General features: G+C 46.0%; 1 protein-coding gene across 7 annotated transcripts in view; it reads left to right on the top strand.

Moving 5' to 3' along the window:
- DNAH8 (dynein axonemal heavy chain 8) overlaps positions 1-26088 on the top strand; it is a 10041960-nt gene that overhangs the window by 6024577 nt on the left and 3991295 nt on the right. The window lies entirely within an intron of this gene.

Genomic DNA, 26088 nt, shown 5'->3' with positions numbered 1-26088 from the left:
CGACGTCTGCACATGGTGTCAGATTCTGTGGTGGGCTGCAGTGCAGCAGGACGCATAGGTACAGTGTCTTGAGCCTCAGCCTCTGCTGTCTCCATCACTGTCAGTGGGGCCACGACTCGCCTCCTGGCTGGTCGGGTTGCAGGTGCAGGCAGTAACATTGATGGGGAGGTCTCAGGAGAGAATTGCAATGAAGGGGATTGGGAAAGGTGTGGGGAGTGTTGTAACTCGGGGGTCAGGACTGTCTCCTCTTCCTGGGTGATGGCAGTTGTGTCCTCCTCATCCTGCGATGCATGGACATGGCTTGGCCCTGCCTCGTCACTCTCCTCCCTCGCTGCTGCAGTCCCTGCTGTTGGTGTGACTTGACTGGCCGATGTTGCCCCTAGGTGTAAATAAGCATATGTCAACTGAGTGCTACTGTGTCACAGTGACTAAAATAAATTCTTTACACATTTCACTTTCATTAATCGGCATTACTTTCACCGCCTTGCTGATGTCTGTTCAGTTATACATGGTCTAATATTAGCTGACTACATTTCCCATAATGCATTGCTCCTGTATAGTGCTAGCAGTACTGGACTGGGGCTGGCCTGTGCACAAAGGGTTAAGGGATGCTGCTTGGTATGGGGTGTCATGCTGCGCATGCGTCTTACCTTTTGCTTTGGCTCTGGCTGAGCTGTCCACATCTCCCACTCCCACGACACTGTCTGCCTGGATGATTGACGCCACCAACTCCTCCAGGTCAGTCAGGGGGGGTGCTGGATTCCTGCCTCCACCGGTGAGACCAGCCTGTTTGTGTAGCTCAGCCATCTTTTTTTTTGTGAGGCTCCTAATGTCGTAGAACCTTTTTGTCAGATCTTCGATGCTCCTGATGGTGACTCCCACAGCATTCACCCTTTCACCAATGTCTAGCCAGAGCTTGCGTTTAGCTGACTCAGCTACAGTGAGGGAAAGCTTTCCAAAAAGTTGTGTGTGGACTCTGACCACCTCCTCCACTAGTACCTGCAGCTCCATACTGCTGAACTTCAGCTTCCTTTTCCTCTCTGCCTTCTGACTCTCACTGCTGCTAGCCATTTTCAATGTACAACACTCCCAGAAAACACTCTCTGCTGCTCTGTGTCTCTGCTCAGCTCTGACTGCCTCTCCAGAACCTTCTAATGAGTTGCAGCTGCCTGGGTAGCCACTTCCTGGTAGGAAGGGGGAGGGTGGTTGCACCTGATTGGCTGTTGTATTAAGTTTCACTTTTGTTTTCTGCCTGTTTTTGAGAATACCGATCGGTAATTACCGATCGGTATTTACCGATCGGTATTTACCGATCGGTATTTCCAATGCATTCCTATGGGCCTTTTGGCCCATAGGAATGCATTGGAAATACCGATCAGTAATTACCGATTCGGTATTTACCGATTCGGTATTTTCCGATCGTCCGATACCGGCTTTTACCGATTCGGTAATATATACCGAATTTTTACCTACATATCATTTACCGATTTTTAAATACCGAATCGGTAAAATTCGGTATTTAAGAATCGGTAAAATCAATTTACCTACATCTGGCCCCTGGTGGGCTACTTGGCCCCCAGGGAACCGCAGCATTGAAGAGGAATTGATTCCCCAACTTAAAACGTGCCACAGGGCGTGTTTGTACACATGTCACCGCAGGCCCCGCCCCCTTCCTTCACCATTGTACAAATATTCCTCTAAAATCAGTCGAACTACGAATTCGAATTTACTCACCTGTTATCAGGAGAGAACTTAGTGCTGAATCTTTCAGCCCAGCACTGACCCTGAAAAGTAATTCTAAGCGTACTTACCAGTAACTTGTATTTCCTTCCATAGGAATCCAATGTGTGGTTTTCAGGAGAAAAGTTTCTATCGATTTTTGAAACGTACAAATATTCCTCTAAAATCAGCCGAACTACGAATTCCTATTTACTCACCTGTTATCAGGAGAGAAGCCAGTGCTTCATCTTTTAGCCCAGCACTGACCCTGAAAAGTAATTCTAAGCATACTTACCAGTAATTTGTATTTCCTTCCATAGGATTCCATTGTGTGGTATTCACCAGAAAAGTTTTTAAGTGTCTATTTTCACAAACTAAGAATATTCCTTAAAAATTGCCTGTATGACTTAAACGCGTTTTTTCGACTGTTTACAGGAGATGCACCCGTGCTGGATCCAGGATCCACAACTGAGTAAGAAAAAGTAATGTTAACACTACTTACCTGATAACTGAATTTCCTCCCGTAGGATAACATTGGTGATTCTATGTGAAAAAGTTTCTCTGTCAACTTTTAAAATACAATAATATTCCTTAAAAATCACCACTGTAACCAAAACGTTTTTACTCAACTGTTTACAGGAGATATCCCAGGACTGAATCTAGGATCTAGTCTTGCGGTTAGAAAAGTAATCCAAAAAGTAACTAATTGCGTTGAACTAGAAATTCACATTGAGCTCAATGTTGCAATGTGTCTGAAATTGTGTTGCGCATTACAACAACTGTAACTACTGTACTTAAAAGTCTATTGCCTATTTGCAAAGTATTCAAATTAAAGTAATTAATTCTGAGTAAGTATATTTTGTTATGTAATGTATAATGTAATTATAATGTAATTTAAAAAATAAAATATCTAAGAAAAAATAGTTTTAAAAAATCTAGTAAATCACTATCAAAAAAATAAATATAAGAATTAACCATAGGTTTCAGACATGTTATAGTTAGGAAATAGCATTTAACCCCTTGACCGCGGCGAAAATTCCGCCGCGGTGCGGGTGATTTATGGCGTGGGCGTGGTTTGGATGGCCCCCGGCCGTCCTCCGCACACGCCCACTGTGACGTCGGACGGCCGCGGCCGTCCAACGCATGGAAGGGGTTAAAAAACCTTAGAAATTCTTTGAAAAAACCATAGGTTTTAGGGGTGTTATAGTTAGTTGGACATTTCACTCGTACAAAACCATTGAAATCCCCCCGTTATAGTTAGTTGTACTAACTATAACTCGCACGCTCGCAATCCACTGCTGATGATGTCACATATAACATTATTCATGACATGGTCATTGACATCACTGATGACATCACTGATGACATCTCAAATGACATCACTGATGGCATCACTGTTGACATCATCCACGAGACAATCTGATACATCTTATCATACACTAGTATAACCTTTCCACACTCATTATAAAATATGGAGAATTTGAAACCATTGACACACCAATACAAGTTTCTAAAACCCACTCAGTGATTCCTACATCTACACACACATCTAAACACTTACCTATAGATTCACTCATACATGCTAACAAAGATCAATAGAACACTGGGGACACGCTTTCACACAACTAGAGTCTGCGGTGAGGGAAACGGCCATCACCTACCCTCCACCAAGCACCTGCTGCATTTCTTTGGGGCCAGCGGGAACTTTTGGCGCGACGCCGTTACAGCCGTGGGGAGAGCTGTTTCCTACATTTCCCAGGAGGCCTTGGGTGGCACAGGCTTGTGACATCATTGGATGGTGCCAGAGGCCCTCTTAACCAGTGCGACCCTCCCGCAGCACGGGCGCTGCCCGGGCAAAGCCCGGGCCAAGGGTGGGCCCGTCCACGCCCGTCAGCGACTGACAGAAGCTGGGCCCCTCCTCTAACATCTACTAAATATGGGTAAGCGCACAATGTGGATAATGTGGAAATGGTGGGTTTAAAGACCCACCAGAAAGACTCCTTCAATAATTTCATATTTGACTTTGGCTGTGGGAGCACTGAACAAAGAGATTGATAATGCTGAAAAAGAGCTGGGGTTGGGCACAAGTCAAAACTGTGGGGAGGAGCAAGTGGCAGTGGAACATCAATTATCTGCCCCGTACCATTGAAACCAGTGGTTCTGATTAATGCCTCAAACGCAAGGAGCGAAGCTCAAATCCCTGAGACAGTTTTACCAGAGATTGTTGTTGTGGATTCTCCCTCCTGTGTCACGGAAAGACCTGTAGCGGTTTTAAAGGGGGCTCCCGAGGAGAAAAAAGGCTTTAACAGGAAAACTGGTAAACGGCAAAAGAATGTCAAAAAAGGCTTGGTTAAATCGCCGTTTGACCTGGATGAAAATTTTTAACTGACTCTCCGGACACTGATAGAGGAGATTTTTAGTGAGCGGTTTGAGTCCATGTTAATGGGTATTGCTAAAGATGTTATTGACACTCTTAATACATGTGTTGGGGACCTCAAGAAGAAATGTGAGAGGTTGGACTCCTTTTTAATGGACGCAAAGTATCCTACTGAAGTTATTCCTAAAGTAGGTTTGTTACCTAAACCCCCTGTAGTGAGAAGTATTAACCCTGAGAGAAAGACCTTGGCTACCAACTACATTTATCTGTAGAAAGAGGGGTAAAATCTGTACATGATGCTGAAGAGGGAGAAACTTAAATCCAGCAAAGTCTTGTCTAAATATTTGTAGCTCAGATAACTTATCATCTACTGCCATGATGGTGACAGGTACTGAGAAGTGTACACCCCGAAATGTTGATGTAAGTCATAAAGGTGGTAGAATTAATCTTCCACCAGAAGCCACACCCTTGGTTGCTGTTCTTTTTGGGGTACCTCCTGTTAGGGACCCTGACAGTGAATCAACGATGGCCCTTATCCGTAAATCGAAATATTGGTGTGATCAATATTGTACCGGCCAATCTGAGATCTCGGCACATAGTATAATGGCAAGGAGGGTGTCTTGGGTTGGAAGCTGGCCCAAACAGGTCCCATGTGACTGTTTTATAATCAATTTTAATAAACGGGGTGTTGCAGAAAGGTTGTTTTGGGATTCGTCCTCCGTTTATGGGGGGACATTAGGGCACTTCCATTGGGTTTTTTCTATCCCCCTGTAAAAACCCTATAAGAGGAGGGGATGTAGCAAGGAGGGCGGGGGAATAAGGGGATGTCTGCAGCGCTTAAAAAGCTACCCCATTAGAAGAAGTGCTGTGCCTGGTCTAGAGAATAAAAGCAGGGAGTCAAGTGTACCTTTACATCTGGCCCATTGTCTGCCGCAGACTGTTGAGGGGGATCTACACCTTTCAAATAGATTCCTTCCTCTAGCACAACTTGATGAGAATGATTGATTAAAAAGGTGGGTGGAAATGTTGCCCCTTGCCCGAAGGGTCCTGTCAATATCGATACTGGAGGTGATACTTTAGGAACCTGTAGTATTATTAGTTGAAATATTGCAGGCCTTTGTTCAAAAAGAGATGACCCCTTATGGCATGATCTTATTAAATCCCAAGACATAATAGCACTACAGGAAACGTGGAATACGGGGAAAACTTTTGGGTTGATGGGTTTAGGTCTTTCTTTCAGCCTGCTCGGCCTGCGGCAGTGGGAAGAGCAATAGGAGGCCGAGTGCTCCTCCTATCGCTTAAATTAAAGGGCTCCTTAAAAATGTTAGAGGTAGATTTACTGTTTGGCAGTAGAAGTAACTATTCATAACCACTCAAAGCTATTATTGGTAAATGTTTACAACTCTGGGGAGGCGGACTTCAGGAACCAACACTTGTGTTTTCTTTAACGTTTTTTAGAAGAATATAGATCAAAACAATCCACAAATTATTATGTACTCTTAATGGGTGATTTTAACGTAAATCCTTGTGATTCAAATTGTCGTCTTGATGATCACTTGGGTCCTAGTCACTCGATGACTCCCCACTTTGAACACTCCCAGCGGGGGGAGGCCCTGGAGGACCTTTTGGCAGAAGCAGATCTTTTTTTCAGCCACTCGGAGCGGTGTCCCACGTTTAAATCTAACAATAAAGATACCATTATTGATTATATATTTCTGTCCCCCAGGTGGCTTGGTCCATTATAAATGCCCCCTTTGTTTCTTCAGTGGAGAACAATGTGCAGGAATGTAACATCACAGAGGCGCATTGGCTAGCTCATTTTGGGGCGATTTATGGCCCTGGTGGTTCACTAACGTCTATTGCTAGTCTTTCTCCTCGACTAGGAACAGCCCTTTTTGTGTTTAGTGAGATGGACATTGAGAAGGCAATAAAGGAGACCTTGATTAATAAATCCTTTGGACCCGATGGGGTCTCAGCAGATCTTTAGAAGTGTGACCCCAAATTTTGGTCAAAAATATTGGCTAATGTTTTTAATGCTTCTGGTATGCAGGGGTTCCCGGTATCCTGGAGCGAATCCATTATTATTCCGGTTTATAAAAAAGGTCAGAGAGGGGACCCGCGGTGCTATAGACCTATATCACTGATCGACTCAGCAGTTAAAATTCTGGGTAAGGTGGTCTTAGCTAAGATAACAGACTGGGTCTCTGAAAATAAGATTTTATCAGATCTGCAGTATGGCTTCAGGCAGGGTAGAAGCACCGTTGATCAGTGCCTCAACCTGCATTTATTAATTGGTAAATATACTGTGGCCAAGGAAGGTTCTCTGCACATGGCGTTCATGGATCTGTCTTCAGCCTTTGACCTGGCCAACAGGTCAAAGCTGTGGAATATTTTAATGGAAATGGGCATTGAGCCATGTTTAGTTTATTTTTTAGCTGACCTCCATCAGGATCTTTATGCGTCAGTAAGGATATCCCAGGACGGTAAATGTACCAGGTCTTTTAAATCTGATCGGGGAGTTCGCCAAGGGTGTATACAGGCGCTCCTATTGTTCACTCTTTATATTAACGCTTTGGACAAATCACTAAAGGAGGCAAGCTTGGATATTCCGCGTGTAGGTGAATATTTAATACCTGTTCTCCTATACGCGGATGACGCCATCCTTTTAGCACATACTACGCTGGGTCTCCAGAAGCTTTTGGATGCTTTTGGAACATATATGCAGTCCTTGGATTTGATTGTGAACAATGGGAAGTCACACACCATGGTAATCGGGGAAAAAATAATCTAGGAAAGTATAGCTATCCTTTTGTAATGGAGTAGAAGTGTCCAGGGTTACCTCATTCACATATTTAGGGGTCTTATTTGATGATAAGGGTTCATGGACCCCTCAAGATAAAGTAAAGAGACTGGCTGTCACTAGATCGACGTCAGCCTTATTGGGGTTTGCCTAGCACTTGGGGGCTAGGCCCGTAGAGGCGATTCTCAAAATTTACAGATCAAAATGCTTGGCTATTGCCGCATACGGCTCCTCTATTTGGGGTTTTAAACAACAGCCAGGGGTTCAGATAGCTGAGAATAGATTTCTCCGTAGCCTTCTGTCTGTCCCTCAATCAACATCTAACTATGCGATTCACAAGGAACTAGGGCAGGGCTACGAGTCGGATATAATGAGTTTAGCTCCACTTTTGTGCTGGCTTAAAACTTGGCTCAATCAAGAATTGACACTGAATCATCTGATTCTGCGTGATATCGTCAATTTGGATAAAGCCAAAGACATCAAGTGGCTGGCCTATGTTATACGCATGCTTTCTAAATTAGAACGGCCAGAGCTTTTTGATCACCTTGAAAGAATTTGTAAAGGGGATGTAAAGTGGGTCAAAATGAATTTTTAAAACATTTTAATGATGGAACGGGAAGAGCTGGAGCTGCAGAAACCATCAGTTAGGTATCACTGTTTGACTAAATCCACCTTGTTAATTGAACCTTATCTGATAACGGTGACTAAACATTTCCATCGTTGGCTCCTGACTATGTTCAGTTTTAATCTGATTCACTTTACGCTGGGTGACTTCCAAGGCTGGTGTAAACCAGAGGAGGCGGAACCCTGTCAGTGTGATAACTTCTCCGTTCACAACACTTTACACTTTATGATGTTCTGTGATTATTTGAACGATATTAGGAGGAAGTTTATAATTCCTTTATTGAAAGGTAAGGGCTTTGTACAAGTCAAAGCAGCTCTACTTTACCTCTAAATGTTGAGTAATCAATGGGATATTTTTAATGTTGCCTGTTTTCTTGTTGCTGCTGTTCGATCTAAGAAGAAAAGATGTCCCGGTCTATACAGTGTATAAAATACAATGGTGCTGTTTTATGAATTTGTAACATGGGTGTGTCGCTTTACACCCAAATAAAACACGGGAGCCGAGGAGGTAAGTTGGACACGTCTTTATTTCACGTGTGTACCTCCTAACTGCCGCTCGGTCCTTGTCCCTCCTATTCCTGTTCCTCCTCCCTAGCTCCGCCCCCCAACCACTAGACTGCATCACGACACGACATCTCCCCCCTTGTTAACAAACAAAGTTGATTCTCAAAAGCGTCTATAGTTCCTTGGTCAGCTGCACAGGGCTGCGGCCCGCCTGTTTGAGTCATGAAACACATCTCCATTACAGACTCAAGCTCGGTCTGTTTCTCAGGTGTCAGCAGGGTGCAGTCTGTTGGGGATACTTCATTGTGTCCTTCTGGCTGTCTTGACAGGAGTGTCGCTTCTTGTGATGTGGCTGTTGATGGCTCCGCTAGACGTCGGCTGTCTGTTTTCTTTTGTAGTTCTTGTTTGAGTGGCAATTGATCTCTTACACGTGTCTCCGTTGTTTTAGTTTTCTTCCGAGCGCCTGCATGCACTTCTATTTCTCGTTGTCTTATTCGGTCAGGGGCCTCCCTGTCCTCCTGTCCGTGGACAGGCATACTAGATAACCCAGGTGTACGTTTCCCTTCTGACTGATGATAGTGACCTCTTTTTCCCAACGGGTTGGCCCCTCTGGGTAGGGTGACTGGGTGGTCCCTTCCCGCCCAGTGGGTACAGTCACCGGCATCTGTGCTTCTTTTGTGTCCCTTTTGTGTAAGCCTTGCTGACCCCTTCAGCGGTGACGGTATATTCTTCACGTCATGACATTCCTGGGGCTGGCGTGGCATGCTGTCTTGTGGGGAGTTCAGGCATTGCCGGTTGTTGGCCTGAGGTGTGTTGTTTTGTGTAAGCCTTGTTGACCCCTTCAGCGGTGACGGTATATTCTTCACGTCATGATGTTCCTGGGGCTGGCGTGGCATGTTGTCTTGTGGAGAGTTCAGGCATTGCCGGTTGTTGGCCTGAGGTGTGTTGTCTCGGACAGGAACGACGGTCTTTGCTCCCCCTGTGTTTTCAAGTGGTGGACACCGTGACCGTTGTCGGTACCAGGATTCTGTTGATTTAAGTGATTGTCCGGACATGCTTTCTGAATCGGTCGATGACGCACTCCTAGAGTCGACGCTGTCGAGGAGATACTCCTCTGGGTGCATCTCTTGAAGCAATGACACATTCTTTTGTGTTATTGTTGTGACGGGTTTGTTTGCTAGCCCCGTATTTACTTCCTTGGTTTGGTCTTGAGATAATGTTCGACTCTTCTCTGTTTTCTCCTGATCACAGATGGTTTGAGTGTATGCGTCTTGAGTTATTCGAGGGTATGTGTCTCTCGGTTTCTGGGGGTGGCGTGGCTTGTCCCCTCGCCTGTGTTTGGTCCTTTCCTCATAACCGTTGAGTCGACTGTCGTCGGTCTCTTCTGTGCGATCTGTGTCTCTGCTTGATGGTTCTCCAGAGTAGTCGTCGGTCTCCTCTGTGCGATCTGTGTCACTGTTTGATATGTCTCCAAAGTAGTGAGTTGAGCGACTTCTCAGTGTTATGTCAATCCGGTTGTTCCTGGTTGTCCCAGTCCTTCGTATGCCCTTATCCATTGTCCTTTGTGTTGGTGACTCAGGGAGTTCCCTGTCACTTCGTCTTTCATGGTATCTTGTCTCTGGTCCGCCTTCGCCCTCCCTCTCTCGGGTTTTGTTTGTCTCCTGGGCCTTCCTCGCGGATATGGAGGATGTCTACTTTCTTCTCTTTTTGTTTCCTGCTTCCCTGTCACTTTGTCTCTGTCTCTCATGACATCTTGCCTCTAGTCCGCTTTCCCTGTCACTTTGTCTCTGTCTCTCATGTCATCTTGCCTCTAGTCCGCTTTCGCTCTCCCTCTCTCGGGTTTTGTTTGACTCCTGAGCTTTCCTCGCGGACATGGAGAATGACTCTTTTCTTCTCTTATTGTTTCCTGCGTCCTGGTGGAATTCTTTGGACGCTTCCCTCGCTGTGGCTCGCTCTCCAATTTCGGCTCTCCTGATGATCTCTTTTAGCGAGAACCGCCCTTGAATGATTTTGCGCTTGGTGTCAGGTTTTGAACAGCCTTCAATCACCCGCAGTCGGATTGCATCTTCATTTGTGAAGGTGTCGAAGTGGCAACATTTCACTAGACGTTGCAGCCGGGTAATGAAACTTGGTAAGGATTCTAAAGGTTCCTGCCGTGCTGTGTTGAAAGCAATGCGTTCACGATCCGCGTCTTCCGTTGCGTAGAAATGAGCGAGCAGCGTCTCTCTGAGTTCCTTGTATGTCTCTGTGTCTTTTGTTGAAAATGTTTTGATTAGGCGTCGGCCTTCGTGACCCACCAGCTGAAGCAATAGTAGTCGACGTTTGCTGTCCCTTCGCTCGCCGATCGTTATGAGGAATTCGTCCAACGACTCCAGCCACCTTGACCATTCGGGACCTAAACAGTGGCCGCTGGTCTGTGCCATTGGAGGAGGTATTCCGATGCAGGGGTTGGGTTTATGCGTGTCTTTCCTCACAGGCATGATGGTAGGATGCGCAAGCTTCAGTTAGAAGAGCTTGGTTTCTTGAGGTCAGCTTGGTCGTCACTCACCCGTTGGCGATACAGTTCTTTGTTCGTAATTGTTGCGTTTGATTCACCTGTTGTTTTTACTTGTGCTTCTTTTCTTATTCTATCTCTTGTATTTACGCAGGCTTATTTCATTGTTTGTTTGTCGTGCATTTACCAATGCTTGTTGTATGTGTTTATTATGTTGAAATTTGTATTTGCTCGTGCTTGTTGCATTTAAGGCTTGCATTTGCCTGGGTTTGTTGCTTCGCAATTTGCCTTGTCTCGTGCTTGTTGTGTTCCTACTTGTGTTTGCTTATGCTTGTTGACTTCAGAGGATTGTATTTACTCATGCTTGTTGGCAAGTTTTCCAGTTGCCTGATTTCAGCATGGCCGACACAGATGGTGTGCATACAAGTCTATGGGCGACGCCTGACTTTAAGATGGCCGCCGTTTGTGACACGTGGCTCTGCTTGTGTGAGGCGAGTTTAATTGTAGGAGCGTGCTGCAGGGTGCTCGCTAGTAGTTTTAGGGACACTACTGTACTGGGGGCTGTCGCTTCACTTCAGGGACTCACCCCTTCTATTTGTGGCCGCAGCGTCTCTCGCGCTCTTTTCTGTCTGTCGGGTGGCCACAGCGTCTTTCGCGCTCTTTCCGGTCACAGCCACCGGGTTATTGGGTATCAGGGTTGCTTTCCCTGGAGGACGGCTTCTCTCTTTGGCGCCGCTTTGATGGCAACCGGGCAGCGGGTGAGCGCGTCTTTGTCTGCTCACTCACCGCTCCGACGTGGGCTGCAGGCTCGGGGTGTTCGGCTGCTCGCGGGCAGCAGGGTGCTGGAGCGACGTGGGATTTAGTCTTGGCATCCCACCTTCGTCGCCATTGTCGCTTTACACCCAAATAAAACACGGGAGCCGAGGAGGTAAGTTGGACACGTCTTTATTTCACGTGTGTACCTCCTAACTGCCCCTCGGTCCTTGTCCCTCCTATTCCTGTTCCTCCTCCCTAGCTCCGCCCCCCAACCACTAGACTGCATCACGACACGACAGGGTGTACTGTTCTTTTTTTTTTATTATTCAGCTACTATGTTATACAAATGGCTTAAATGTTTTTAAATGTATGTGCTTTTGTATCAGTTTTGTGTACTTTTATGATTAGAAAAAAATCGAATAAAGTGGATTGATTGATTTATTGAAATAGAACACTATTAAATATACTTATACAGCACACATCCTATTCACGTATGCAGTCATTCTACTCACTTATGCAAACAGTTGATCATACTTATATTTACTAAGCTACACACTTACACAATCACCACTTTATTTATTGATATAGATAGTAACTCATACTTAGTATGTTATAAAATCACTATTACAAGTATACAGTTATCCATAGGCCACTCATACAATCACTGAGTCTTATGTATAGTTATTTACATACAACAACTGTCCCATACACTTCTTTTTATATTTCTAGTTTCTTGGACATGTATCATTGAGAAATATATTTACTCATCACCACACCCATAAAGAGATTCACTCACCCAAACAACTGTTTCCACATACAGTCTTATACTTATATACCTACTAAATCAACTATTTACACATCTTTGGACAGTCACACACCTCCCACCCAACCGCACACATTCATTCACTATCCCTTACAAATACTCACTTAACTAATTAATAACTAATTTATACTTTCACATTGCTAGTAACCAACTGATGTAGTAGTTTACACAACAAGAGATAGAGTGATACAGGTATTCACAAAGTTTAATCACTATCCCATATATTTAGTGAGACACTTTAATTTCGTCACTTAGACAGTCAATCACATTGCTACTAAATCCTCCATTCAGACACTTATACATGCACTCAGTCTTGAAGGCAGATTTCTATATATATCTATAATACTTATTTAAATATCAAACCAAACCACATTCACTGGATGATGTCATCAGTGATGTCATTTGAGATGTCATCAGTGATGTCATCAGTGATGTCACTGACGATGTCATGAATGATGTAATATGTGACATCATCAGCAGTGGATTGCGGGCGCGCGAGTTATAGTTAGTACAACTAACTATAACGGGGGAATTTCAATGTTTTTGTAAGAGTGAAATGTCTAACTAACTATAAAACCCCTAAAACCTATGGCTTTATTCAGTGAATAGATAGATAGGTAAATAGATAGATAGATAGATAGATAGATAGATAGATAGATAGATAGATAGATAGATAGATAGATAGATAGATAGATAGATAGATAGATAGATAGATAGATAGATAGATAGATAGATAGATAGATAGATAGATAGATAGATAGATAGATAGATAGATAGATAGATAGATAGATAGATTGGCCTCTATAATAGTTCAACTAGAGTTTTCTTTGGTAATTGTATCCTGCATTTATTTAGTGATTTGTTTTCGCTGTGCTTTAGCAAGTGGTGTTATTCTGTGGGGATCACTAGTCCTGCAGAACCCAAGGTGCAGGATGTACGGGGTGTCTCCCAAATATTAACCCTCATGCACGTGTCTTTTCGTTGTTCTATTGTTCTGATCTCGTGGCGGTATATACTGGGTACCCGCTTTTTAAAGTACACGTAAGTGCATAATCATTGGGATATTTTTTGTAAAATATACCCTCCACCGGGAGGTTCTTTTTGGGTTGTGACAGTAGTGATCGTGGATTCCGGTTGGCTGAAGGCTGCGACAGCACAAGCTGTTAGCTACGGTAGCGAGGCAAATTGCCATCCGCACCTCAGCGCCTCCCAACCGATGCCGCAATGCGCTATTTAACATGAGGTACCAAGTGACCTCGCACCAAGGAACAGGTTAATAATATCCCTTTCCTTACACACTTTCACTCACCGGTCCTGGTGAATGCCCACAGACCGCCTCACGGCTACTAGGGCAGAAACATGTCGACCTCTCCCCCCACATCTTTTTCGCACTGAATAAATGCGTTTGGACTTCCTAAAATCAATCCAATAAACGCACTTACCCTTCCTATTAAAAAGCTCATTGAAGCTACCCGAATCCAGACCAATTAAAATAAACAATCTGGCTGTACGGGTATTTTAACTATATACCTTACCTTTCTCACTCACCAACCACTTCCACGATCACTACTGTCACAACCCAAAAAGAACCTCCCGGTGGAGGGTGCATTTTACAAAAAATAACCCAATGATTATGCACTTACATGTACTTTAAAAAGCGGGTACCCAGTATATACCGCCACGAGATCAGAACAATAGAACAACGAAAAGACACGTGCATGAGGGTTAATATTTGGGAGACACCCCGTACATCCTGCACCTTGGGTTCTGCAGGACTAGTGATCCTTTCCACTTTTGATTGTTAGTATGAACCTAGGAGACTGAAAGGATCAAACTCTACCCCCCCCTTTCTTGATTTTTCGTTATTCTGTGGGGGTCACAATATCCGGCCTGATACTGGTCTCAATGTTCTGGTGATGGTACTGCTATGCAACCAAAGACTCTCCATATGTGTATTCTTCTTTTTGTTGGAGTTTTGCTTACATGTGGCCTCAGCATTGCTGAGGGGTGATTTTCTGGTAGTTTTGTATGCCACCATTTCATCCATTTTGAGTGAACTCCTTTGCTTATTATTTTTAGTTCTCACAATGTTATCATCCATCTTCTTGGATTTGGAGTTTCTTATGAATTGGCTATTTCCTGCGGGTTTAAGTCCAGAGAAATCTGTTTTATATTGTGCTCTTTAAGGTCGCTTAATATTCTACCTTCAGGGGCTATTTTTGAGACTGTTTGCCCCATTCTATTATGGGTTGCACTTCTTTCTGGGAGATGCTCTTTTCACTTGTATACCAGGGTATATTAAGGACTGTCATATTTCTGCCCTTCGACGTCCTGGGTTTAGAATTTTTCTGCTGCTATATGACAATTAATCCTCAAATGAGCCATTTTAGCGCTTCTTTAGTTTGTATCTTATCAGTGGATTGGCTTTTTGTTGTTTGGTTTTGTTCCTGTGGGAATATTTACTACCTATTGCTGTCAAGTAGGGGAGGTGGCTTGTTGGAGTACATGTTTTGTATGTCGACGGCCAGGTTTGTTCTCTGGCGTCTCCACTCATTAAATATAAAAAAAATCATCTAATTCTCAGTCAGCTAATGCTCTGTATGATATGTCTTTTTGTTAAATAAACAGAATGGATATCCTTTTCTGAGCTTTCCAATATTGTTTTTAACTTCACCATGTCCTGTTTAAGCCAAGGGATATTCTTATTTTCTTGGTTTATTTTCCTGTGGTCTTCTTCAGGATTATAGTCTTTGCAGCTTCAGTTGTGGCTCTTGGTTGGCTGGTATTGTTTAATGCTTCACCATCCGGGTTTTCTGTTAGGGGGCACTGTCTCTCTTTCTCTTTACCAATTGTTTACCAATTGTTTTGGAAGTCTGTTCCTGAGTATTCACTTCCAGGCTACTTGTTATTTTTGGACATCAACCTGGTGGTGGGTTCTATTTGTAATTTAGATGTTTACAAATACATGACTGTATGTATGTATGTATATATATCTATATAGCAATGGTACCTACATATATGCATCTTTATATATGATTTTGTATCTTTTTTGACACATATATGTGTATGATTGTCATTCTTGTGCACAATTGCAATTTGAGAAGGAGTTTTAGTATATCTTGTGTAGATGTTCTCTTTCTCTCTCGCTCTCTCTCTTTGTTGCAGTGCTACCTTTATATGGAATTGTGTATGCACGACTCTTCTTTTCCACTTTTTCCAGTCCACACGTTGAGTAATCCTGCTGGTGTTCCTGCTACCTTTGAGTGTTTATTTCTATGATAAGTGTTAAGTTTTACTCAGTACTTGTTCTTGAGCAGCCCTCTCAAATTTCTGGTGCATGCATTAATCCATGCTTACTTCGGTATGGATGTGCTCTGGGTCTCCTTTCTGAGTTTTCTTGGAATAGGCTTCCCTAGAATACTTTTCTGCAGGCAAAAGGGGCTATAACTCAGTGACATTTGCTTTTGCTGCTGGGCGGCCTCAAGATTCCAGCTGTTCATAGGTCATCACATTAGGAATTATAGGATGTTTATTATACTTTTCATAATGATACATTGACACATTGTTGTTTCATTGCCACAATCATGTTTATCTGTGACGTCCAAGGCTTTTTTATTTATTTATTTTAGTGTTTTATAGAGCGCGAACTTGACCCGTTAGGTATCAGAGCGCTTTACAGAGTCAAAGAGTCGTACAAGACGCATGGTATCACAAGAGTATACTATAAATTAGGGAGGGGGGGTGCTGAGTACAAGAGGGATGGGAGTATACAAAAGCAGTCAATATTACAGTTGCTGAGGACAGGCCCCCGGTTTCTAGGTGGGGCGAAGGTCGAAGGACGGAGGCAATAGGCTCTGTGGTTTCTGAGACCACATAATGTTCTCAGTGGTTCTAGGCACAGTGGTTATGGGGCGATATTGTTTTCTTCTCATGTAACTTCCTACGCAAATCTGTTCTTCTATTTTGATTTAGACCGGCTAGTTGTCTTTGACAACTTTTGGTAGAATCAGTTTGCAGACTTTCCTCCACGTGGGGTATATAGCTATAGCACTTAATTCAAAAGTTAAGGAATCTGCGGCTTGATGTCTCTATCAGATTAACGAGTTGCTTACCTTCAGTAACCCATTATCTGGTAGAGACATAGTCTAGCTGCAGATTCCTTAATGTCTACTGTAGGAAAGTAGGATCTACTTTTATAGTTACCTCCACTTTTTGCTTGATGTAATGCTGTTTCTGACTAGACTGACTGGTATTAAGGTATCCAGGGCATAGGTACCCCAGAGGACCCCCAAAGGCTGAAGCATGTAGTATGCCACCTATGGGAGACCATTCCAACAATCTCTACAGGACTGTCATTACAGTTGTGTAAGCTGGTGCTAGCAACACTTACAGAAGATATAGGCTTCCAGATATCAAAGGTCACTGCACTTAAAACCTATAAGTCACTCCTACAGCAGGCCTTTGCAATCCCGAAGGCAGTGTGCTTGGTTCTAAGTGTGAGGGTGCCCCTCCATGAGCAAGACACCCCTGCAACCTACAAATTCCCTTCTCCTGGGTTGTAAGTGAGACAGCCAAGTGACATTTAGAGGGAACCTGCTTCATTACACGGTGACCTTCTCCAAACTGGCTGCAACAAATTCTATCATTTTTGGTATCAAACATGTTGGAATCATACCTCCTACACTGGAAACGGTGTGGGAGGTATGATTCCATGCACCGTAGAGCTCCTTTGGGAGGACCTCAGTGCTCCCGGTACCAGTCTTCCAGAACTGGATGTTAAGCCAGGGCTGCTGCTTGATAGAGACACTTTTCTGCCCTCCTGTTGCTGAGCCAAGCTCGGGCAGGGGAAGGCAGAACAATAGGTATCCTGTCACAGGGAGGTGTGACCACCTCCCAGACAGGATTTAGTGTATTGGGGCAGGGTGGGAGCTCTTGCCAGCACCACATAGTCCGTGTGCAGGGCACATTTGGTGCCCTCCATGCATAGTCCAGTTCAAACCAGTACAAGTAGCCGTTGGCTCCTGCTTTGGCGTGAAACTAGACAAAGGACAGAGGAGTATCCTCCCACCTTGCCTAGCCCCTCCTTTGGGTGGGACCCCTGAATCGTCCCAACCCTTTCCTTGGGGTATTTAAGGGCGTACCTGTGAGTGGGTCCCTAGATTCGTCGTGGGACAATATTAATTTCAGGCACCACTTCTTCTTCAACCATCTGGACACTCTCGATTTCGCTTTAGGCATCAAGACTGCAACTAGGAAGGATCCTGCAGCTCCTCATCTCATCGCCGTGCTCGACTTCTGCAATGTCTGTGCATGTGCACCATAACGGGACCTTCCAAGGCCTGTGGGCATGCAAAACGCCTGAAGGAATCTCCCTTGAAGTGAAGGAGTCACTTCCCTGCATCCACAGGCACCGCAACTAAGCTGACAGGTCTGCTGATCCTGAGCTCCCATGGATTCCGAAAGGCTCAGCAACACAGGTTGCGGTTCTTCACAAACCTTGAGGCCTGCCTTAACCTCTCACCAGGTTTGAGGTAGGTATCCCTCGTCAGAGCCACAGTAACCGAACTCCTGTGTGCAGCATCAACTTGCAGTTGCAACAGCTTATTGGCTTTCTTCCATCAAGATTTTCGGGCTCCAAGTAGTCCCAACCTGATGCATCTCCAGTGACCAAAATCTTCATCCTCACTGCATCTCTTGCATCGTGGGCTTTCATCTTTGGTGAGCTGCTCGAGGTCCACTTGCAACTCCAGTGCCTCCGGCCTGTGGGTCACCTTCAGGGTTATCTTAATATTCTTTGGACTTCCCTGATTGCTCGGGGCCTGCCCTGACGTCCGTGCTTGTGGTGAATCCCCTGGACCATGCTGGTCGCGACATTGCACCTTTCTCAATTTCCCCGTTGGTTGCAGTTGCCAAGGCTTGTTGGTACTCCCCCGGACACTGACCTCTCAACTCTCGACTTCCGACATGGGACAACTCATGTACAGCTCCTGGTCTTCAACAGCATCACCTGGTCCACACAGCTGCAGTTCCAAGGTCACCGTCAGCTCCCCTGTAGCACCCGACATTAGTGGGCATTCGCCTTCTGCACCTCCTGGTCACTATTAAGTGGTATAGACTCTGTCTCCTCTGCTTGCAGGCTCTTCACATCTTGAATTCACCTTTTGGTTCAACCAGACACTTTCACTTTCGCCAGCAGCAGCATCTGTCTGTAGTCCTCCATTGGAATTGATTGAGGTTTCCGACGCCACTTTACACCTATGCACTCGGCTTCCCTGGGGCAGGTATAGTGGTTCCTAAGGTATCCACAGGTGTGGTGGCTCTCCAACCTTCTGTCTTCCATGGAGTTTCTTCAGGGGCCGCTGGGAAGGGTCCTTCTTCTTTAAATTTGCAACAGCGACTTACTTATTGACTTGTATTGACCACGCGACTGTATTCCCACTTAGCACACAACCTCCATGGGGCTCCTAGTTACTTACCTCGGGTGGTTCCTTGGGTACCCAACACTTCTACGTCTTCTGGGTACAGTCTTGACTCGAGTCGTAGTTCACATTCCACTAATTTAGTATATGGTTTGGTACCCTCCTGGTGACCGCTGCGTATTAGGTGCTACATACCTGTTTCTATTGTAAAGTACTGTGTGCATTGTGTATATCTATGGGTAGGAGATATCTGTATGTGTTAGTGAGTGCCTTATAATATAAACCTATTTTTATAACTACACTGTGTGGTTCTTTTTTACTTAATCTGTACTTATAAGATTATGTTCTGGTAAAACAAGCTGCTTTACACTCCTTCTAGACTCTGCCTGAAGGCTGCTCTCCACAGCTACCACTTAGAGAGCTTTCTAAGGTTATCTAAGACTAATATAATCATCATACGTTTTATCTGGATTGGTTCAGCGTGCCCACTTACATAAGTGTATCCAGTAGCTACTGTTAAAGTTTAATCAAAAGCTGAGCCAATGGAATTAATTCATAGGCTCTTGTGATTTATTTCACAATTTTCTGGATTATTTTGTAAATGCAAGAACATTCAATTATGTCAAACATTAAGGACAACACAAACTGATGATATTTTTCAACATAGAAAATGCAAAAACAGTTAGCAGATATAAACAGTATTTACAAATGTGTATTACAAGTTGGTAATTTGTGTGTGTTCAGAAAAACAATTACAAAAACACAAAGAGGTAACTAAAGCACCAGTCCATAAATCAAAAATAGCATCAATGCGGGGTAGCAAGTCACAGCTGGCTAACTACTATTCATTCTTCGGCCTATATGCACAGTTCTGGGTCTCCCATGAATCTGGTTGAGGGTGGCTTATGGAGGGAATGAATTAAGCCTTCTCCTAAGCCAATAGGGTTTGCTTTTCCCAGACGCTGTTGTCAACGCGTTTCTGTACCCAAAAAATTGTTACAGCACTCGATGAAACGAGCCTGGCATACCTCCGAGAACAAATATTAGTCAAGAAGCAGAAGTAATCACTGGATCGTCTAGTTTGTGTAACCACCTTCGGCCAATACACTAATCCCTTGAAAAAAATCATCATACGCAATTGGCATCTGATTGAAGGCTCCATAAAAAATATAGGACAACCACTATTTGCACTAAAAAAGAATCGCAGCATAGGTCAACAATTTGTGTGGGCAACAGAGTCTGGAAGCAAGCGTACAGATAATCTTCGCTCTATGCGGAACCTGAATCCCATACATGGACATAGCAAATGTGGGAATTGCTCCGTTTTCAACATGACTATTGAAGGCAATACCTTCTCAGATGGCCGCATGAATTGGCGACAAAATGAATTCACTAGTTCATTAGTTTTCGCAATATAATGCCCATGTCCTAAACTCTATAAGACAAGCATTGGCATAGCCAATAGGTCTCGCCTTTGGGACCTTATACGTGTTTAGCCATGCAACAGTTGATATTGTTGCACCAAGATTATTGTGCTGCATAACTAAATACTTATAAGGTCCCAAAAGCAAGACCTATTGGCTATGCCATTGCTTGTTGATCTTGCATTGTCTGAGGGATTGAAGTGACCCAGGAGGGTGATGTGAGTGTGTTGGATGAATGAGGTTGTGAGGAAATCAGAAGATTAATCAATGAAGCTCTTGGTCTGCCAGGAAGGACTGTAGATGAAATGGAAGAAGGCAGACTGAGTTACTGAGAGTGGGAAAAGGCTTGTTAGGAGCTCGAACCGTAGTGGCAGAATGAGGATCTTCAGTCGTAGAGGCCAAATGAGGGCAGAGTTATAATGAGCCAAGACTTGAAAAGCATCATTATGCAGAACGGAAGTAACGACAGTCAGCTTACACTTTTAAAAATAATTAAATTCCCATAAAAACTACGTGTCAGTATTCCTATTAACGTTTTGCTTTGAGGGAATTAGAAACAAATGTTTCCACGCCTGTGCGCCAGCCTTAATCGTTTTTGTGCTACTCTGTTTTCCAGCAGGCTGCTTCGCTAACAATCAGTAAATATGCCCAGAGTTTTAACCACTAGGCTTAGACACAGAAATGCCGATTGTAATTAAACCGTAAATAGCAACACAGAGGTTTTCCATAATTATTTTCACAGAAATCGCCTCACTAACCGCACCAGTTCAGGGGTGATTGTCAGTACTCTAAGCATGGTGTAAGTGACACAAACCTTGTCTCTTTTTGACTCCTTAATAGACCACACAACGTCCAAGTCCTGACAAAAACCCCTGACTGCTGACGGGGTTAGAAACGCGTTGACAACAGCGTCTGGGAAAAGCAAACCCTATTGGCTTAGGAGAAGTCTAAATTAATTCCATCCATAAGCCATCCTCAACCAGATTCATGGGAGACCCAGAGCTATGCATATGGGCAGGAGAATGAATAGTGATTAGCCAACCGTGACTTGCTACCCCGCCTTGATGCTATTTTTGATTTATGGACTGGTCTTTAGTTACCTCTTTGTGTTTTTCTAATTGTTTATCTGAACACACACACGTTACCACTGTATTATACACATTTGTAAATACTGTTTATATCTGCTAACTGTTTTTGTATCTTCTATGTTGAAAAATGTAATCAGTTTGTGCTGTCCTTAATTTTTGCCATGAATTGAAAATTCCTGCATTTACGTAATAATAAAGAAAATTGTGAAATATATCACAAGAGCCTATGAATGAATTCCATTGGCTCTGCTTTTGATTAAACTTTAGCAGTAGCTACTGTATACTCTTAAGTATATAACTATTAGTGTTCAAATCCAGCTAGCTTAGGACCCAAGCCTTCCATAGGTTACAAACACTTACATAAGTGAGCATCATATACCAAGCCAGATTCTCACACCTGTCCATCCTCCACTCTCTGCTAACGGATTGTAGTCTCACGGTTACATACCTTCACAGACCCTAGGTTCTCTCTGTTACTTTATGGTATGGTTTGTCTTTCCAAACAAGCCCTTTGTCTGGGTATTACCATGTCTTTCTTTAAGAGTTGGTACCTAATACTAACAACAATATTTTTACCCTTTTTTATGGCACACAATTTCCACAGCCAGTGTCTATGGTGGATTCATGTGTTGCAGCAGAATCTGGTCACAGATGAAACTGATGGCAGCGCTGTAGGAAAGTAGGATCTTTCTGACATGGTTGACCCCGCCTTTTGCCTGGTGTTAGTGTGTTTTGACTGTAGTACACTGGGATCCTGCTAACCAGGACCCCAGTGTTGCTGCTCTCTCCTCTAAATTGACTGATGTACTTTGTACACCCCACAATTGGCTTTCTGGTGTACCCCTGTAAGTCCTTAATATATGGTACAGGACATTTTTAAACCAAGGGTCTCCCATGGGCTGCAGCATATACCACGCATTGGAGCCCATGCAACTGAGTCTGCAATTCTGCCATTGTACCCTGTGAAATGGTGCATTCTCCTTTCACTTCAGATATAAGGTTCACCGTATATCCCTGTTACCTCACTTAAACCCTATAAGTCCCCTTTAAGGTAGGCCCTTAAGCCCATGGGAAGGGTTCTAAGTATGAGGGTGCCCCTGCATTGACTAGGCTTCGTAAGTGTTGGGAAGCCATTTTAAGGTATGTAGTGGACACCGTAAGCTTGAGATGTCCAGCGTCCAGCTACACAATAGCTCCACAGAACCTGGTCATGCTTGGCATCAAACATGTTGGAATCATGCAACTACTCTGATTCCAGTGTTAGTTGCATGATAGCATGTACTGGGAGCTCCTTAGAGGACCCCCCCCCTCGATGTCTACCTGTGTAGCCTTTCAGGGCATGCGTGCAAGGCATTGCTGCCGCCAACACAAAACACTGTTCTGTGCTCCTGCTGATGAGCCTAACCAAGGCAGGGGAAGGCAGAATAAATACTTTCCTGTAGAGGAGAGGGGTAGCAACCTCTACTTTAGAATTAGGTGTCTCTGGGCTAGGGTGGGGGGTGCTTCATAGTGCCACCAGACTGCTTTGAAGGGCCTATTTGGTACCCACCTTGCATAAACCAGTTTGCCCCAGTTCAGGAGACCTCGGCTCCCGCTCTGGTGTGCAACTATACAAAGGACAGAGGTTCTTAGAGTTCCACCAGGTGGCTGCTTGATTCTGCCATTTTGAATGCAAGATACGCAGAGGCCCCTGGCAGCATCTGAATGGTAAGACCATCAGATTAGCATCCTTGACCCCCTGATAAGTGGGTCATCGCAGAAGCAGTCAAACCCCCTTCCTGGGTTACTTAAGGGCTCCCTTGTGGGTGGGACCCTAGATTCGTCTGAATAAGAATTCTGCTGCAAGACTCATCTTCAGTATCCTCCAAAGAACCGTATCTGAAAGAAACCGGTTAGTGTTAGATTCCTTACATTGGAATATCCCCCGGCGTCAGGCTGGATCCGGAAAGTTTTAGTCAGCAGTACCCTTGAGCGTCGGTAGGCATCGTCTGCAGCTCTGCGTCTGTCGTCGTCGTCGTGATCGCCAGGATGACGTCGTTGGAGTACTTAGACGCCGCTATCCCGCGCTGACGTCAGTTCTTCTTTTTTCCACACCAGCTAGCACAGATCCGGGAAGAGCAGTACTCTTAGTAATTTTTTTACTATCTTTTGGACCTATTTTGGATCTCTTTCGGAGTCGACCTCGACTCCTGGCGCCGTAGGGATGCCTGGCTTCAAGCCGTGCAATGCCTGTCATCGTCTGATGTGGGTGACCGACCCCCACCATCGGTGTCTCTACTGCCTCGGGGCCAACCACGATGACAAGTCGTGCCCCGACTGCATGGCCTTGACTCGAAAGCTAGACGGGAGCGCTCCCTCAAGCTCCTCGAGATCTGGCAGTCGGCTCCGCGCCGCTCGAGGTCCCGGTCGAGGATGAAGTCGTGGAGCCGCAGTTTTCACTCGTCGAGTCCTCACCATCACTCGTCGGGCTCCAAGTCCTCCGGTAAGTCGAGGCACTCCAAGAAGAAGTTGAAGAGGCGACATCGCTCTTCAGACTCCCCTTCGGGCCCCGTAGACCCAACTTGGGGCTTAGGCGGGCCGGTGGCTTTGGCCCCGGCGCCGTCGTCGACTTTGGTCACGACGCCACCGGCCCCCGTGGGATCCGTGCCTGGATCCCGGTCGACGGCAGTTGACCTTACGACTCCTCCGCTGGCGCCGACCCCCATGGTGTTGCTTCCGGCGCCGTCCTTGGACGACGTAGCCCCCAGTTTCAGCCCCGGTCCAAGTCCGGCATCGGATCGGCGCCCTCTCCAGCGTCGATGGGTGAGGCCTTCATCTACGACCCAGCTCCGTCATTCCAGCCTGTTTACCAGGACACGGATGAAGGGAGGACTTAGAGGGTTCTGAGGACCCTCTGGCACAGCAGTTTCGGTTAAGCCAGGACTGGGCAGACGAGCTAGGGGAGGCCAGTGGTCTGGACACTTCGCTCGACACTGGATTCATCTCTCCACCCTCCGTGGCTATGGAGGAGGGTGCCACTTATAGTTTGGTGTTGCGCAGGGACGCCAAGGCCTTGGCTCTTGAGCTCCTGGCTACGGCCGTGAGGACTAATCTCCTCACTGAGGTGCTTCAGCTGCCAGTAAGCTCCTCGGAGCCTCTACTGCCGTTCAATGAGGCCCTCACAGACGTTCTGTTGGGCACCTGGTCCAAGCCCTCAACAGTGCCCCCTGTGGATCGGAGTTCTACATCCCAAACCGCATTCCTGACCACTCCCCCGGATTGGGAATCCAAAAGGTTTGATCAGTTTAGGAAGAAACTGTTCTCCTCATTGAGTTTGGGGTTGCAGTCTATCAAGACCGCTTGCCTTTTGGGCCGTTATACCCACTCTTTGTGGGACACGGTTGCGGACGTGCTCCCCAGTGCCCGGATGAGGCCCGGGCCCGGCTCGCCCAAGCCCCTGCCGAGGGGCGTAATGCGGCGCATTATTCGATCAGATGTGGACTGGATACCATGGACTCGCTGGAAAGGGCGATTTCCACGACGGTGGTGGTTCGCAGCCACCCCTGGCTGAGGTCCGCCAATTTCTCAGGCGATGTCCAGGACACACTCATGGACATGCCCTTCGATGGCCGTCGCCTCTTTGGCGACAAGGCAGACAGTGCACTTAAGCGTTTCAAGGACTCCAGGGCTACAGCCAAGTCCTTGGGCCTGTCGGGCCAGCGCCAGCAAACTTCTGCTTTTCGTTCCTTTCGTGGCCAAGGAAGGGGCACCCTCACTCGTCCTGCCAGCCACAGGCCGCAGAACCAGCCTTAACGCAGCCGCGAACGTGGTAACCACCATGGCGGTGCCGGGGACAACGGCATGGCCAGTCCGCATCCGCTCCCGCAGCATCTGCCTCAAAGCCTTCCTAGTCCTAGCTTTCAGGCCCATTCGATGCCAGTGGGGGGCAGGGTCCGCCATCACCTCCTCCACTGGCGCTCCATCAAGTTCGACAGTTGGGTGCTGAAAATCGTCTGAAGGGGCTACTCTCTCCCCTTCGAGGCTACCCCTCCAGCTATGCCACCGCAATGCCACCGCATGTCGGGGGATCACTTGCAACTTCTGCAGGGGGAATTTATGGACCTCTTGGCCAAGGGGGCCATCGAGCGCGTTCCTGGGCCAGAAGTAGGACGTGGTTACTACTCCCACTACTTTCTGGTACCCAAGAAGGGCAAAGGAGGCCTACGCCCTATCTTGGACCTCCGTAGCGTCAACGGCTTCCTCCAGAAGGAGAAGTTCACGATGCTGACTTTAGCTCAGGTCCAAGCTTCCCTAGTCCCGGGAGACTGGATGGTAGCGTTGGACTTGCAGGACAGATATTTCCACATCCCCATCCTGCCGGCCCACTGGCGTTACCTGCGGTTCACAGTAGGCCATGAACACCTTCAGTTTACCGTGCTCCCCTTCAGCCTTACCAGCGCCCCTCGGGTGTTCACGAAAGTGATGGCAGTGGTCGTAGCTCATCTGCGCAGATCAGGGGTTTCAGTCTTCCCCTATCTCGACGACTGGTTGTTGAAGGCGGGCTCAACCAAAACAGTTGTCTCCCACCTCCAGACAACGGCCGACCTCCTGCACTCGCTGGGGTTCTCCATCAACGTGCCGAAGTCGCACCTGTGCCCCTCTCAGAAGCTTGTTTTCATTGGAGCGGTTCTGGACTCGGCGCAGTTTCGGGTTTATCCCCCCGAACAGCGGGTTCGGGATATTCAGGCTCTTATTCCGATCTTTCAGCCGTTATCCAGAGTTTCGGTCAGGTTGACGCTGCAGCTCCTGGGGCTGATGGCCTCCTGCATCCTTCTGGTATATCACGCCAGGTGGCGGATGCGGGCTCTGCAGTGGGACCTGAAGTTTCAGTGGGAACAGCATCACGGCAACATGTCCGACCATGTCCTGATCTCAGAGGGCACTGCGAGTCAGTTGCAGTGGTGGCTCACGAACCACAGTAGGGTCAGCGGCAGATCCCTCTCCCAACGCCAACCGGAGCATGTAGTGGTGACGGATGCATCCCTCCTGGGATGGGGGGGCCACATGGGGGAAGCAGAGAT

The sequence above is a fragment of the Lissotriton helveticus genome, chromosome 6, assembly GCF_964261635.1.
Source record: "Lissotriton helveticus chromosome 6, aLisHel1.1, whole genome shotgun sequence".
In the NCBI taxonomy this organism is placed as follows: Eukaryota; Metazoa; Chordata; class Amphibia; order Caudata; family Salamandridae; genus Lissotriton; species Lissotriton helveticus.
Note: the sequence above shows the minus strand (reverse complement) of the source record. Positions and strands in the feature narration are given on the sequence as shown.